A 15,265-nucleotide genomic window follows, 5' to 3' on the forward strand; every position below is an offset into this window, starting at 1 on the left:
GCAGAGCTGTGCCGGGGCTTTGCTCAGGGAGATGATCCCTTCACATCTTTCTGCCAAGGACCATTAATTTCTCCTGAAAACAGCTCCTTCCTGCCCTCTTCCAACATCTCCCAGACAAGTGTCTTACAACATTCCCCACTGGAGGCTGTTCTCATGCAAGTGCTGGCCCAATTATGGAGCCCAGCTCTCAGACGCCTCCCCGCCAGCGGCTAGGGGAGGACATTCATTATGAGACCAGCAGGTGCCATGTGGGCGACTTCATTGTCTTTGCCAGTAAATGAGATTCATTAGGTGCACTGCAGGGCGGTGGGGTGAGCGCGCTGAGTCTGGATGCTGATGCCGGATGCTCTCTCATTTCTGCTGCACTGACTTGATCAAAAAGGAAAGTGTGGCAGGTCCCTGACATCCTGTTTTCATCCCCCAATCAGCACAATGCGTCGCTGTCAAGGGGGGTGAACCCCTGCCTACTGCGAACCCTTAAGTGGAGTCTGGGCTCGTAATGAGGCTAATGTCTCCACTGGGGAGGGGCCCTTCATCTCGGGGAGGCAAGAGGAAAATCATTTCACTTGTGGCTCCAGGAAGCATGACTATACCTCTTAATTTTGAAGGATTTGTAGGAAAAAAAGTAGAATTATTGATTGTTATTTTTCCCCATGACCCTTCATTCTCAGCTCCTGTGTAAGTTACTAAAGGAGCCGCAGATGCCCCAGACATGGCTGTGGATGAATGAGGGAGTGAGGATAATGAAGGCGGTCCTCATCCTTGATGTGACTGTCGCTCTGAGCAGCCGCGCGTGCCAGGCACAGCATTTAGCACTTTTGAGGGGACTGTATGGGCTGCGCATGGTGGCTCACACCTGCATTCCCAGCGCTTTGGGAGGCTGAGGCAGAAGGATCACTTGAGGCCGGGAGTTTGAGACCAGCCTGGACAACATAGTGGGACCCATCTCTGATAAAAAATAAAAATAAAAAAGTAATCTGGGCATAGTGGGGCATGCCTGTGGTCCCAGCTACTTGGGAGGCTGATGTGGGAGGATCGCTTGAGCCGGGGAATTCAAGGCTATGGTGAGCTGAGATTGCACCACTGCATTCCTGCCTAGGCAACAGAGCAAAACCCTGTCTCTTAAGAAAGAGAGAGAAAAAGAACATATGGACTAATTTAAGTCCGTGGGTGGGTGCGTAGCCAAGTTCTGGAGAAGCGGGGCGTGTGATGTAGACTTCTGTGTTTTATCGAGGGCATGCTCTTGGGAGAAGCTTGTCGAGGAGGAAGGCCAGGCTAAGATGGGGGCTCTGGAGGGGACGGCACCAGCGTTCTCTCCCCCTGGAGGTGCAGGGGTGGGGCTTTCATATACCAGTCAGTCAGTTCTTGGCTGCAGCCCCCCGAGTGTGGCCCCGATCTCCCAGGTGTCTCTGGATAAGGTGAATTCTTCCGGAAGGGTTAGCTGTGAGTTGTTAGCAGTTATGGGGTGGTGTGGACTGTCCAGTAAAGAGGAACACCGGGCAGGACCTTGCCAGCGTCTGCGGCAGGGAGCTTTGGGAGGCTGCGTTTGTTCAAATCCTCCACTTCCATTTTTGCGCCTGAACCTCTCCCTGCCTCAGCGTCCACATCTGGAAAATGGGGATAAGCATAATGCAACCCTCATAGAGTTGCTGTGAGGATTGAAGGAGAAAAGACACACCACAGGCTTAGAGCAGGGCCTGGCACTCAGCAGCGAGGGCTGGGCCCAGGGGAGCCCTGTGGGCTTAATACATTGGAAGTGCAGGAGCAATCTGCCTTCCTCCACCATCCTCCACTGCGCCCTCTGTGGGCGGGGCCTGGGATCAGAGCGGCTCCAGGTCACCTTGGCCCTGCACAGGAGCCCTCCCTCCCTGGCTTAGCAGCCCTCAGGACAAGGGTTGGGCCAGGGAGAGCCAGCTGAGCTCTGGGATGGGGGGCAGAGCAGTTTAGGTTTTAGATAGTCCCTTCACATCTCTCCCGGAGGCTCTCTGGCAGAGGGAGGCTCCCCTGACAACTGGATTTTTCATGCTCTTCCAAACGAGCCTATAAAAATTCAGCCCATTTGGTTTGTAGACAGAAACTTTGCTTTTAACATCTTTGAGTTATTTCCTTCTTTCTCCCTTTTCAGGGCTCAAGTTATTTCAAAGGAAGAGGGTGCAGGCAGTGGGGCTGTGCATTTGTCAGGCTTATTTCCCTGTGGGTTTGTCACGATGGGGGACTTTGCTTAAACCCACATGACATTTGTCACTTTGCTATTGCTTTTTTACCCAGAGGGGCTCTGTCCTCAGCGGCACAGTTTCCTTTTTATCTGTCTGAGAGGGATAAATGAGCAGAGCTCGGGGAGGGAAAGAGCTTGGCATTTGCATTTTTACACATATGCCTTCTGCTCCACAGGCAGACATCCCCTTTAGCCCTGTCAGTGCCAGCCTGCTCACTCAGGGCACGACGTTGGGGGTCAGCAAGGCACAGAGGTGGTGGGGCGGGCTCCTCCCTCAGCCCCTCCCTGGGAGAAGTGCATGCGCCTGACATGAGGACACCTGCCTCTCTGCACCCTCAGCCCCTCTCTGGGAGAAGCACGTGCACCTGACATGAGGACACCTGCTTCCCTGTGCCCCATCTCTGTTCCTGACCATGCACAACATCTGCTCTTTCACTGCTTTATGAAACCCATCCTGATTAGTGCTCACCACGTGCCCGGTCCTGAGATGCCCCTTCCTTGCGGAGCTAGCCTCTCCTGGGTGACATGTGCAGTCACTGAGGTCAGTGGCACCAGGAGCAGTGGGAGCCAGGGGTGAGCCCCCAGAGTCAGTGAAGCCCCAGCTGAATCTTGAATAGAAAGTGGCTGGGTAGGCCGGGCACAGTAACTCACACCTGTAATCCCAGCACTTTGGGAGGCTGAGGTGGGAGGATCATTTGAGGTCAGGAGTTCAAGACCAGCCTGGCCAACATGGTGAAACCCTGTTTCTACTCAAAAAATACAAAAATTAGCCAGGTATGGTGGTGGGTTCCTGTAGTCCCAGCTACCCGGAAGTCTGAGGCACGAGAATCACTTGAACCTGGGTGGCAGAAGTTGCAGTGAGCCGAAATTTTGCTGTTACACTCCAGCCTGGGCCACAGAGCAAGACGCCGTCTCACACACAAAAAAGTGGCTGGGTAAAAATGGGGGTGTGCTCTCTGGGTGGGGAGCGCTGAGGCATGAGGAAGAATGGGGATCTGAGGAGCTGCCAATGTCTGCACGGCTGGGGCGCTGGGTGCCTTGACGGGGCGCCGGATCAAGTGGTGGGGGCTGGAAGACCCGGCAAGCTGTGCTGAGGATATTGAGCTCTGCTTCAGCCAACAGGCACACGGGTGATAAGAGAGGGCTCTTTGGTGTTCTGCGGAGATGAAATGGGAGGAAGACGATTGGAGGGAGGGAGGCCCCTGAGGCCAGGAATGATGAGAGAGACAGAGGAGACACGGGAAAGAGGAGAAAGGCGATGCTGTGCTTGGCTGCGCAGGAGGAAAAAGAGGGAAGGTGGGGGATGAAACTGACAGCTTTCTGGCATCGGTGACGGGGAAGGTGGTGTCACCAGGTGAATTAGACACTAGGTGGAGGGACCCTGCATGTGTGTCCTCAGGATGAACCAAACTAACGTGTTGACTATGTGAACACATATTGTAAACATGCCCCTCCACCATTCCCAATTAATCTAAAGATCCAGTGCAATTCCAGTTTTAAAACCCAATACAAAATTTTGTGGAATTGCGGAGGCCGAGGTGGGTTGATTATTTGAGGTCAGGAGTTTGAGACCAGCCTGGCCAACATGGTGAAACCCTGCCTCTACTAAACATACCCAGATTAGCTGGGTATGGTGGTTTGGGTCTGTAATCACAGCTACTCAGGAGGCTAAGGCACGAGAATCGTTTGATCCCAGGAGGTGGAGGTTGCAATGAGCTGAGATCGTGCCACTGAACTTTACCCTGTCAACAGAGAGAGACCCCGTCTCAAAAAAAAAAAAAAAAATCTGGAATTTGTCAAAATCACTCTAAAATTTACATGGAAGAATTAAGGCCCAAGAATAATTATAATAATTTTAAAAAAAGAAGAGCAAAGTGTTGGTATTTCAAGCCATATTATGAAGTTATAATAAGTGTTAAAAGTTTGATGCTACCTCGAAGATAAATATATTAGAACAGGTGAGACTGCTGTTCTCATTCCCTTATGAGCCACTTGCCCCTACATGGGCAGAGTTGAGTCTTTGTGACGGAGACTATGTAGCCGCCAAAGCCTAAAATTTTACTATTTGACTTTTAATGAAAAAAATCTGCTAAGTGCTGGCCTACACATGGACCCACGTATTTATGGGAACTTGGTGATGGATGGAGACGGTCTTACACTCTAGGAGACTCAAATATTAGTTTTCCTATGGGAAGAAAATTAAAATCAGATGCTAACCTTATTCTATAAAGAAACAAATTTCCAGATGGATACAAGATCTAAATCTAAAAAGCAGAACTTTATAACCTTGAAAAAGTAATTGATGCTCAGGTCTTTATTATCTCAGTGTAGAGAAAGTCTTCTTAGACAAGGCATAAAAGGAGAGCTCATAAAGGAAAAGATGGTTCTGTGATGACTAACACCTACACACACGCGCGCGCACACACACACACACACACACACCCCATCTACATGGCAAGAGACATCATAAACCAAGTTAACAAATAAGGCCAGAGTGAAAGAAGGCAGGAGAGGAAGCGGTACCCGGAACATGTCAAGAAGTCCTACACGTGAATTTTCTTGGCAAAGGACAAATAAGCCAATAGAAAGGTGGAGAAAAGATGAAGACCGGGAGCTTTAGAGAAGAGACCATCAATGAAGAAAAATACATAAAAGATGCTTATAAAGTCAAAGGTGCCGAACTGCTTCACAGGCACCCCATGGACAAAACTCAGAAAGTCAGATGGTTTATCCTGAGGGTTGGAAGTGGTGACGCTGGAACACACACACACAGCTGGCAGAAGAGTGAACGGTCACCGCTCTCTTTACGGCAGTGTGAGATAAAAATCGAAGACCAGCGAGCTCTGTGACCAGACCTAGGTTTTAATCACGTGCCCCAGAGCATTTCTCGGAGATGTGCTCAAGGGCGTTGCTGGCGGCATTGTTAGCGGTAGCGAAGAATAAGAAACCACCGAATAGCCTTGAGCATGAGACTGGACTCATAAATTCTCATATAGTCAGTTATTGGACTACCACACAGCAGTTATGGCAGCAGGGATCCATCCTGAAAAATTAATGCTGACGGAAGAAGCAAGTTGAGAAATAAGCTGTGATAGCATTTATGTAAATGACGACTCACAAGGCAACGTGTCTGTTGCATATCTATATCTATGACTAATCTATCTCTCTGTTTATCCATGTATCTCTCTGTCCTACCGTCTATGTCGTTCCATTAATCTTATCTATCATCTATCTTTCTATCAATCTCTTATCACTCTATTTAATCTATCTTTCTGTCTGTATCTATGTATCTATCTATTTTTATCTACCTAGCTCATCTGTCATCCATCTACTTTATCTTCTATCTATCTTTTAATCTGTTATCTTTGTTTGTTTATTCTCTATCTATATTATCAGTAATTACATCAATTATTTATCTTTGTCAGGAGTCATTTCAATCTACCTATCTATCCATCTGTCTGTATAAAATTCGGACTAGATATGTCTCTTCACCAAAATACAATTAAAATATTTATGAGAATATAAGAATGGTTAGGGGGAGAGGCACTTCAATGAAATCTGCAAGGTTCTTTTTCTTTCACACAAAATGAATTGCAGCACAATTAACGTATTTTCACTTGCTAATCCTGGATGCCAGCCCCATGGCTGCTTACTCCATTACGTTGTTTTGGGTTTCTGAAATTAGCAAAAAGGAAGAGACCCATGACGCAGGCAGAGGAGGCATAGTCCCACATGGGGCCTGAATTCCCCGCTCTCAGACCTGGTGCCCATGGAGTTTGGGAGAGGCTGGAGCGTGGATGTCATTTGTGCATGTGGCCGCCTTTCCCATCTCTGAAATCTACCACACTGCAGCTAACTTTAGGAAACTTGAAAAAGATATCTGGAGAGACCAGGTTGACTTCAGAAAACAGGGAGGAAACCAGGCAAGAGGGCCATGGGAGTGAGGAGAGGGGCTCTCGGTGGGCTGTGTTCACCGATGTGCCTCTGTCCTATGCCTCTCCTCGCTCCCACCTCCCAAACTCCCATATGTCCTTCAATATAAATCAGTGTCACCTTCTCCAGGAAGTCTTCCGGGAACCCTGTGCACAGCTCAGCACTGCACTGCCATACTGAGGTCTCTTAAAGTGGAGGGGTGGGAGCTCCGCATCCTTCACACTTTACACAATGCCAGGCTCACAGCATAGCTGTTTTGAGTGGTGTGTTTAGAGACAGGTAGTGGTTGGAATAGGTTTGGGTTCAGGACGGCTGAAGGTGCAAAGCCATTGCAGTCAGCAAACAGTCTATGGGAGCATCACACAAGACTCCTTCCCAGCTACAGGATGGAGAGCATGACCAATGCCCCCAAGGGAATTTATCAGTGCCTGGACTGCAAAGTCTATCTGGCCCCAGGCTCATCAGGATAAACAGCTCAGTTGCAATCTGGATCAGGTTTATTTCTCTCCCCTTGTCTCTCCTTTTCTCCCTCCCTCCACTTCTGGATTTCCTTTCCTCTATGTGGGAGTGGTTCTCAGTTGCTGCCCTGGATGGAGAACAGAGGCGATATGGCAGATGCAGCCCCCTCCCGTACAGCAAGGTCCCCTCTCTCCTGGCTGCTCCAGCGAGGTCCTGGGGTTAGCATTGATTATCTCTGATGTGACTGTGTCCATCCTTTAACCAGTCCTCACGGAGGTGAAAGGTGATGGTAGTTTGAGCCTAGATTTATAACTAGAGGTGGGATCAGCTCCATCCTGAACAGGGCACTGAGATTGGAGGTAAGAGGGTGGTCTCTGGGGAAGCTTTGGGTGAACGGATGTTGAGAGAAAGAGCCAATGCTTGTTGTATGCAGAGGGGCTAAGCTGACTTACACCTGGAATGAAGGAGCCAGGGCATGCTGTTCTCTGAGTTATTGACATCAGCTCGCCTCTTCAGAGGTTCTAAGCTGAGGTGTGGGATGGGAGAAGGCTGAGCCCCCAGCACCTCCTCCCTGACCGCGCACATCAGAAAGCTGGCTGTGAGTCAGCTACCAGCCCTCAGCTCTTCTTCTCTGCTGGATTCTACAGGGACAGTGTTTCTGGCTCCTGTCCCAGGAGTGATGGGCAAAACGTTTTAAGGAGTCATAAACTCACCATTGAATTTTCAGAGTTCAGAAGTCGTTCCTGACGCTATTGGAAAGGTGTGGTTGTCCAACTATTAAGCTGTGGGTTTTACACTGCAGAGAGGACAGAGCTGCCTTTTACATGCGGTTATAAATCGGAGGCATCTGCTCATCTCTGGGTCTTGGCTAGACATTAAGAAAAGAAACCGGATGGATGTGACCGACGCCTCCGCTCAGCCAACGGTGGGAACTGGGAATGATGTGAGGTTTTACACAAGAGTTTCTATAATGCTTTGAGTTGTTTCACAGGATAAAACTATTAATAGGGTTGTTAAAAATGGAAATAAATGTTCAGACCACCAGTTGGTGAGGCTGTCCAAATGAGAGCAGCATATATACCCAGCCTCTACCATTTGTTTAGCCGATCGGTCCACACAGAAGGTAGAGCTCCTGAAACCTGAGATGGCTTTGGGGAGCACACAGGACTTTACATGGCTTCAACCCCTGGTTGCCAACATGAGCTTTAGAGAAAATGGCATCCAGGCCATTAATAAAAATTGCAAGAAAAACAGCCCCACGCGCTGAGCGCCCCCGTGCGCCCTCTCTGTGCTGTGCGCTTTACCTGTATTACCTGTGTTCGCTGTCACAGCAGCTCCTGGGACAGTTCTTTCATTACTAGGTCACGCTGCAGAAACCAAAGCTTAGTGAGAAGCCAAGGACTTAGCTCAAGGTCATGGAGCTCGTAAACCGCAGAGCCGTGGTTCAAAGCCAGACCGACTGATTCTAGAACTCACACGTTTAAGCTTTCCTGTGGAAGGCGAACGGGAGGATGACTGGTTGAAAAGAATGCAATATTTGTGAATGCGAATATTAGCCTCCCACTGCCCGTGCCCTGCTGCACACAGATTATCTTTTTTGAAATTCAAATCCCTCTTTGAAACCCACTATGGGAAGTCACTAGGAAACACCAGGAGAAGCTGCTTTTGTTAAATGAGCACCATCTTTAAAAATACATCGCTTTGACAAATGAAAGACGTTCTCGTTAATCATAGCTGGAGCACTCATTGACTGAGTCACTGCGTGATGTCAGGCCCCATTTGAATCTACCGCTGCTAACAATTATTTTCTAAGAGTTTCACTCTGGTCCCATGGGATGGTGTGGTGGGGGTTGTCTGCCTGTCCACCAAGCCTCTTTCTGCTTCCTCCCAGGCACAGGGCTAGGCGTGACCGTGTGACTGCGTTCTACCCAACCCATTGTGGGTAAAAGTCACAGATGTCACACCCATGCCTGGCCTGTAAAAACCTCCCAGACAGGCCGGGCGTGGTGGCTCAAGCCTGTAATCCCAGCACTTTGGGAGGCCAAGGCGGGTGGATCACGAGGTCAAGAGATCGAGACCATCCTGGTCAACATGGTGAAACCCCGTCTCTACTAAAAATACAAAAAATTAGCTGGGCATGGTGGCATGTGCCTGTAATCCCAGCTACTCAGGAGGCTGAGGCAGGAGAATTGCCTGAACCCAGGAGGCAGAGGTTGCGGTGAGCCGAGATCGAGCCATTGCACTCCAGCCTGGGTAACATGAGTGAAACTCCGTCTCAAAAAACAAAACAAAACAAAACAAAACAAAACAAAACAAAAACCTCCCAGACACGTTCCTACGTTCCTACACCTTTCCCCTTCCTTGGAGACCATGGAAGCTGTGTGCTGAAGATGGTGGGGCCACAGGAGGGACGGAGCCTGGTTCTCTGACTCATCCACCATTCAGGGACTCTTAGACTTGACCTGAGAAACAGATAAATGTCTGTTGTGTGAATCTGCTGAGACTCGGGAGTATTTGGTTCCAGCAGCTCATACCTAGATGCTACCATATCTCAATGATCACACAACATGTGTTTTCTACCTTTGCAAACTTCTGAAATTACTGGGGTGGGTTTTACAGTCCTTAGCACCTTAGACTTGCTGTGGGCCTGAACCAAGATCTAATTTTAAGAGAATGAATTTGTGTTTATTTCTTCAATTTTATAGGGCCACTGCCAACAGGTGGTCAAAGTAAAATTCTCTACTTGGGGTCTTTTGGACTATACTGGACAGTGTGAACTCAGACGTCAAGCCTGCCTGAGTGCCAGCTTGGGGTTCAAACTTTCCCAGAATATTTTCTCGCTTCACCTGGCACACAGGTTGAGACATGCCCAATGTCCTTGTCACTTTGTCTGCATGGTGGGTTGATTTCTCATTTACTCATCCACAGGGGACTCGGCGTTGTGTTCTGGCTTTATGTGGAGAACTTCTATTAGGTACGTCATGTTGTGCTCTTTTTCTGTTTTACTGGCATTTAAAATGATACCACATTTTACAACTGAGGGTATGTTGAATTCAACAAAAAGTGTTATTGTCTTCAGTTTACAGATAGAAAATGCAAACCTCCGAGGCACAGAGAGATGGGGATTAGGGTAGCAATGTCATGCAGGGTGGCCCTGTGGCCATGCTGGGCCACCAAGTAGAGGACGAGCAGGCTCACGGTTGAAAACGGCTCTGCCATCTTCAGGAGTTTGAATGTGCACCTGAGCCTAAACCTCATGTTCCTTGTCTGTACGCTAGAGATCATATGCATTGCACTTTGTCAAGTTGCAATGAGGATTAAATGAGATTACCATGTAAAAAACTGAGGGGCGCATGGAGCAGATTTAGATGCTTAGGTTATTCTTCCAGCCACGGTGCTCGACCGTTCCTCTACTGTCCCCCGTAGCCAACAGGGATGTTTACGCAGCACCTACCCTGTTCAAGCCTATGGTAGAGTCACAATCGTCCTCGTTCCACAGAGAAGATGTCAAGCGACTTGACCAGACCACACAGGCAGCCGGCGGCAGAGCCGGGATTCGAACTCAGGCCTGCCTGGCTCTGGAGACTGAGCTCTCTCCTCTCTTCCCTGCGTCACTCATTCTGCTTGCCTTCAGCACATGGCATTCTGTCCGTGTTAGTATATATCTCATGGGAGAGGTCTTGGGAATGGTCCTAGGCCTTCTTAAAGGCTTCCCCCTGAATGGCCACAATGGTTCCTCCTGAAAATGTTAAATCCTCCCTCTGGTACCGGCTGCTAGCTGAGGCCACTGCTCTGGCAAGATGGCAGAATCTAACCCGGTGTGGACTGTGCACTTTCAGGCGATGTTTGCAGTGACCTGGTGCCTCAGATCATAAGCTGTGCTAGTCAGGAAAGGCTTCCTGGAGGAGGGGGCACTCCAGTCAGGACTGGAGTGATGGCAGATCCTGGGAAAGGGGTGGAAAGGGAATGGAGAGCACTTCAGGCTAAGGGTCCAGCACGAGGAGAGGGGTGGAAGAAAGGACATGCTTTTGGGGCTGGGGGGGAGGAGAGAGACTGTGCTAGAGGATGGAGGGACAGCCCTGCCTGTACCACTCGCTGGGGGCTCCGTGGCTGGAAGACTTGCTGTTCTGGTCTGTGCCTGTGGTTTCAAGCTCAGAGGATATGGCGGGCTGAGCAGCCTCTTACGCCCCAGCCCCAGCCAGGGAGTGGAGGCCCTGGACACGCGCCTGTGGACCTGGCCCCAGCTCCTGCCTGCCTTCCTTAGGCTTCACTCTCTGGGTGATTTTCTTAGGGCCAGGCCCAGTGCCTCACGTCGGATTCTCCCGGCATCCTGTCCGCCTCAGCCTGAGGCCAGCACAAGGGAGGAAGATGTTGGCACACGTCACAAAGATACTGCCAGGTACTGCTGGCTCCTGGGACGACAAGGCTGGGGTCAGGACTTGGCTCTGCCCAGCTCTTGGTGCTTCGTTCTCTTAGTTGGTGTGGGGAGCCAACAGAGAGAAGAGCCAAGGGCTTTCCCTTTCCTCTGCATGGGGAGCACCCGCAGCTCCCTCCTGGGTGGCCACTGCCAGGGCCTCCACTTCCTGTGCCCTCCCAGGAGCAGCCTCTGCTTTGCAGGCTGAGTTGCTGCTATGGTCTGTTACAGGACGTGCATCTGCCTGTGGGAAGGGAGTGGGGGTGGGGCATGGGCCAAGGCACCCAAACCACCGGGTTCAAGGGTCGGGTAGGGCAGCTTCCCAAAGGGAAACCATTCACTCTTTCCAAGGGTGGAAAGGTGGGAGTGGATGCTGGCAGGCACTGGCACCCCTGAGGCTTGACCCCCCAGTGCCCTGCACTCCAGGCTCAGGCTGGTCTGGCATTCTCTGCTTCTCTGTGTGCAGGAGGAAGAACAGAACAGTCAACTGCACTCAGCTCTGAGAAGGGGTGGCCTGCTGATGGTACCCCTGTTAGGTCTGGAGATGAGCTGCCCCCAGGGGCTAAATCCTGGACATGCCAGCTCGTTTGAGGGCCTGGGAGTGGCTCCCTAGCCTCTACTGACCTGTCCAGGTCTGAGTTTCTGGGAAGCCCTCCTCTGACACCGGGAGCTGGCATTGGGCATGTGGGTGGGCTGGCAGGAGGTGGGCGTATTCCTGTGATCATAATGGCTGCTGCTATGCTTCTGTGGGTGCAGGGAGGAACCCAGGATGTCCCAGGAACTGCTACAAGCATCTTTCAGTGTAAACATGTTATTTGTACACTCAAAATACACCTAAATGTCAAAGGTTGTTTCACTGCTGACAGTGTTTATCCAACACAGAGGTTTTCCTTGGGTCTCTATGAGAAGAATGCTGAGCAGAAGGTGAAATTTGTTTTTAACCTTGATTATCAAATTCAGCCTTCCCTAGCCAAGTGGTCTTGCTGTCCCAAGACACAATTCTCAGAACCAAAGACACGTGTTCAAGATCTGTCATAGTGCAGGTACATCCTGGGATAAATCAGGGCCATGGGACATTGTGTGACTTGGCAGATGGGTCACAGGAGGGCAGCTGAGACCCTCTTTTCATGTCAGAAAGGCCACCGAGGGGTTGCCGGTCCGCTGCACCACCCTTGGGTGCTAGAGGACGTCTGTGGGGTCTCCATGTGACGAGAGCCCCTCTGGGTAGGAAGGTGGATGCCTCTGAGAACACGTGCTTTGCAGACCCTGCAAAGACACCCCCAGTTGTCCTTTTTCAACCTTGTATACGCATATGGGGCACAAGTGTAATTTTTTTACATGGATATAATGCATAGCGATGTCATCTGAGCCTTTAGCTTAGCCATTGCTGGAATAACGTATGTGGTACCCATGAAGTAGCTTCTCCTGCCTCATCCCTTCCATCCTTCCCACCCTTGGGCATCTCCAGAGTCTGGCATTCCACACTCTATGTTCCTGTGTACACATTATTTCACCCCCACTGAGAAGTGAGAAGGTGTGGTACTTATCTTTTGGCGATGAGTTGTTTCACTTAAGAGTATGGCCCCCGCTTCCATCCTCCTTGCTGCAGAAGACATGATTTCATTCATTTTTATGGCTGAGTCATATTCCACGGCACATATGCACCACATTTTCTTTGTCCAACCATCGGCTAGTGGACACCAGGGTTGATTTCACGTCTTTGCTACTGTGAATGGTGCTGCGAGGAGCATTCTGGGGCAGGCGCTCTTTTGATACAGTGATGTCTTTTCTTTTGGGGAGGTGCCAGATGCAGCTCTCCTCAATGCCTTTGTGCATCCAGCTCATCGAGGGGGTGACGTTTTAGTGAACGATACAGCACTGAATGTGACGAGGCCCCGGTGTGGAAAGGGGGCTGGTGGTACAGAGCAGAACCAGGAGCCCTATGTGGCTGGAACACACTGTGAAGGGGAAGGCAGCATGAATGAGGCCCAGGGGAGCCTGGGGCACGTGGCCATGCAGGCCGTGGTGGGGAGCTTGGACCTGATTCCCGAGGAGTGAGAAAGCCGCTCAGGGACTGAAGCAGGGAGTGGTATAATCGGGTTTGCATTTTGCAGACAAACCTGGTGCTGCTGGGGGAAAGATCTGACAAGGAGCGAGTGGGGGAGCCCCGAGTACCACCCGGGCCAGGATTGGCACCTAGCGACTGGCAGTGGAGACAGCGCAAGGCTCATTGATTCAAGACCTCCTCTGATGTATTTCGGAGGTTAAATCTACAGGATGTATGGATGGTTTATATTCAGGGCTGAGCAAAAGGGAGCTTCAAGGATGTGCCACTCCTAGATTTCGGATTTGGACAAGGAGCCGTGATTGACTCAAGTGCGGGAGACGCAGGCCTCTTATATCATGCACTGTGGACTCTCAAGCAAGCAGTGGGGAAGGAAAGTGTGAGTCTCCTAGGGAAAGACCTCTCCCTGCGATCTGTGTTTAAGATGTATTAGCAAATAGGTGGCATTTAGAGCTATGAAATTGGTATAATTATTTAGCAAGAGAGCACACAGAGAAAAAACAATAGGGCCACCTGTCCTGAGAAGACACCAATGGTTACAGGTTGGGTGAGGAGAAACTCACAGCGCAGAGAGAGAGGGAAGGAAGCCCCACAGAATGAGGCATCGTCGAGGCTGAGGCCAGGCTAGATCGAGGCCGGGGGCAGTAGCTGGGGCTAGTGTTGCTCAGAGATTGGGAAACATGAGAATGACCGCTGGCTTTGGGAACGGGAGGCTGTGCTGGTGTGAGTGCTGGGGAGCAGCCTAGACTGGGCAATTGAAGATTGGATGGGAGATAAGCAAGCAGGGCAACGTGTGCCAACCACTCGTTCTGGTCACATTGCTTCCCAGTTCCCTTGCAGTTAGAGGAGGCTGCATTCCTAATTCTGGCCAGTGAAACGTGAACAGAGTCGTATGGGTCCTTCCAGGTTGTTCCGGTGAAAACACTCTGGATGCCCTTCCTCCTCTCCCTTCTGCTAGGGAGGCTGCTGGTTACAGATAGACAGTGAAGCCTCCATCACCTTCGATCCCAATTGACTGTGTGGAGCAGAGCCTTCTTCCCTGCAGCTGACAGATACAGGGAGTCCCCTCTTTCCCCACACATCCATGTTCCTCTGCCGTCTCCTCCATGGCTTTAGCAACTGGATGGGCCAGGAGCCCACAGGCAGGTGGAATGACCTCCATGCTTCTCGGCTTGCCCTTCTCTGGTTCTATTAGGAGTGAGAGAAGGAAAGGAACATGCAAGATGATTGCCCTCTTCTCTTTTACGGACCGGTGTTCACGCCACTGTGTTTCTCCCAGGCCCTCCTCATCCATCAGCAGCCAGCCATCTCTCAAATCAAATATCTTGCAGGCCCTCCCAGGAACAGACCCCACCACAGAGTGAGCGCTGCCCGCTCTCCGTCACCGGGAGGACCGTCCATCCCTCGGCTGAGGGGCTGTTATTAATAATGAGTGGAAAATATCTACTCGGCTGCTCCGCTGTTGTTATTACCCTTAACTATTACTTAAAGAAAAAACATAGTCAATACACTTAATCTATGGTTTTCTCTGAACATTTTGGTAACAATTCATTTTAAGTAGTAGGCGATATCTGAGGACTGGCCACAGTAAATCTGCAGCTTAATACAACCAGGTCTCTAATCTGAAGAGCAAAACAGAAATACAGGTAGTCCCTTTTTATATCATTCTCAACACGCAGAAGGGTTGTGTCAGGGGGACCTCCTGCCCATCTCTGCACCGTCCACTCCGGATTGCACCAGATCCTGGGATTGACTTGGTCCCATCAGTAAAATGGTGGCCTTCTGCCCTTCCGATCCCAGACATTAGTGGGCTGTTGGCAGCCGGAACCCAAACACCCCTGGTTCTCACCACTGAACCAGCAAATCCCCTTCATTAGTCACACTTTTGAGTGCTCAGCTTTGGTCGGAGTAGTCTTTATGCACCAGCCGTTCTCAGAGGCAGCCCTGAACTCTGCGGTCACTCAGGAGTGCTCCTCAGGTCACTGACCCACTAGCCCCCAGGTGGCCATGTCCTGGGCAAGAGATCAATCAGCACCGAAGCCTGCAGGATGGGGATCTCCAGAGGGTTAACTTCATCTAATTGTCTTTGTTAAACTATAAATTTCCTTTCCTTTCCTTTTTCCTTTCCTTTCCTTCTTCCTTTCCTTTTTCCCTCCCCTCCCCTCCCCCCTCCCCTCCC

This window comes from Cebus imitator, unplaced genomic scaffold (genome assembly GCF_001604975.1).
Source record: "Cebus imitator isolate Cc_AM_T3 unplaced genomic scaffold, Cebus_imitator-1.0 Scaffold261, whole genome shotgun sequence".
Classification (NCBI taxonomy): domain Eukaryota; kingdom Metazoa; phylum Chordata; class Mammalia; order Primates; family Cebidae; genus Cebus; species Cebus imitator.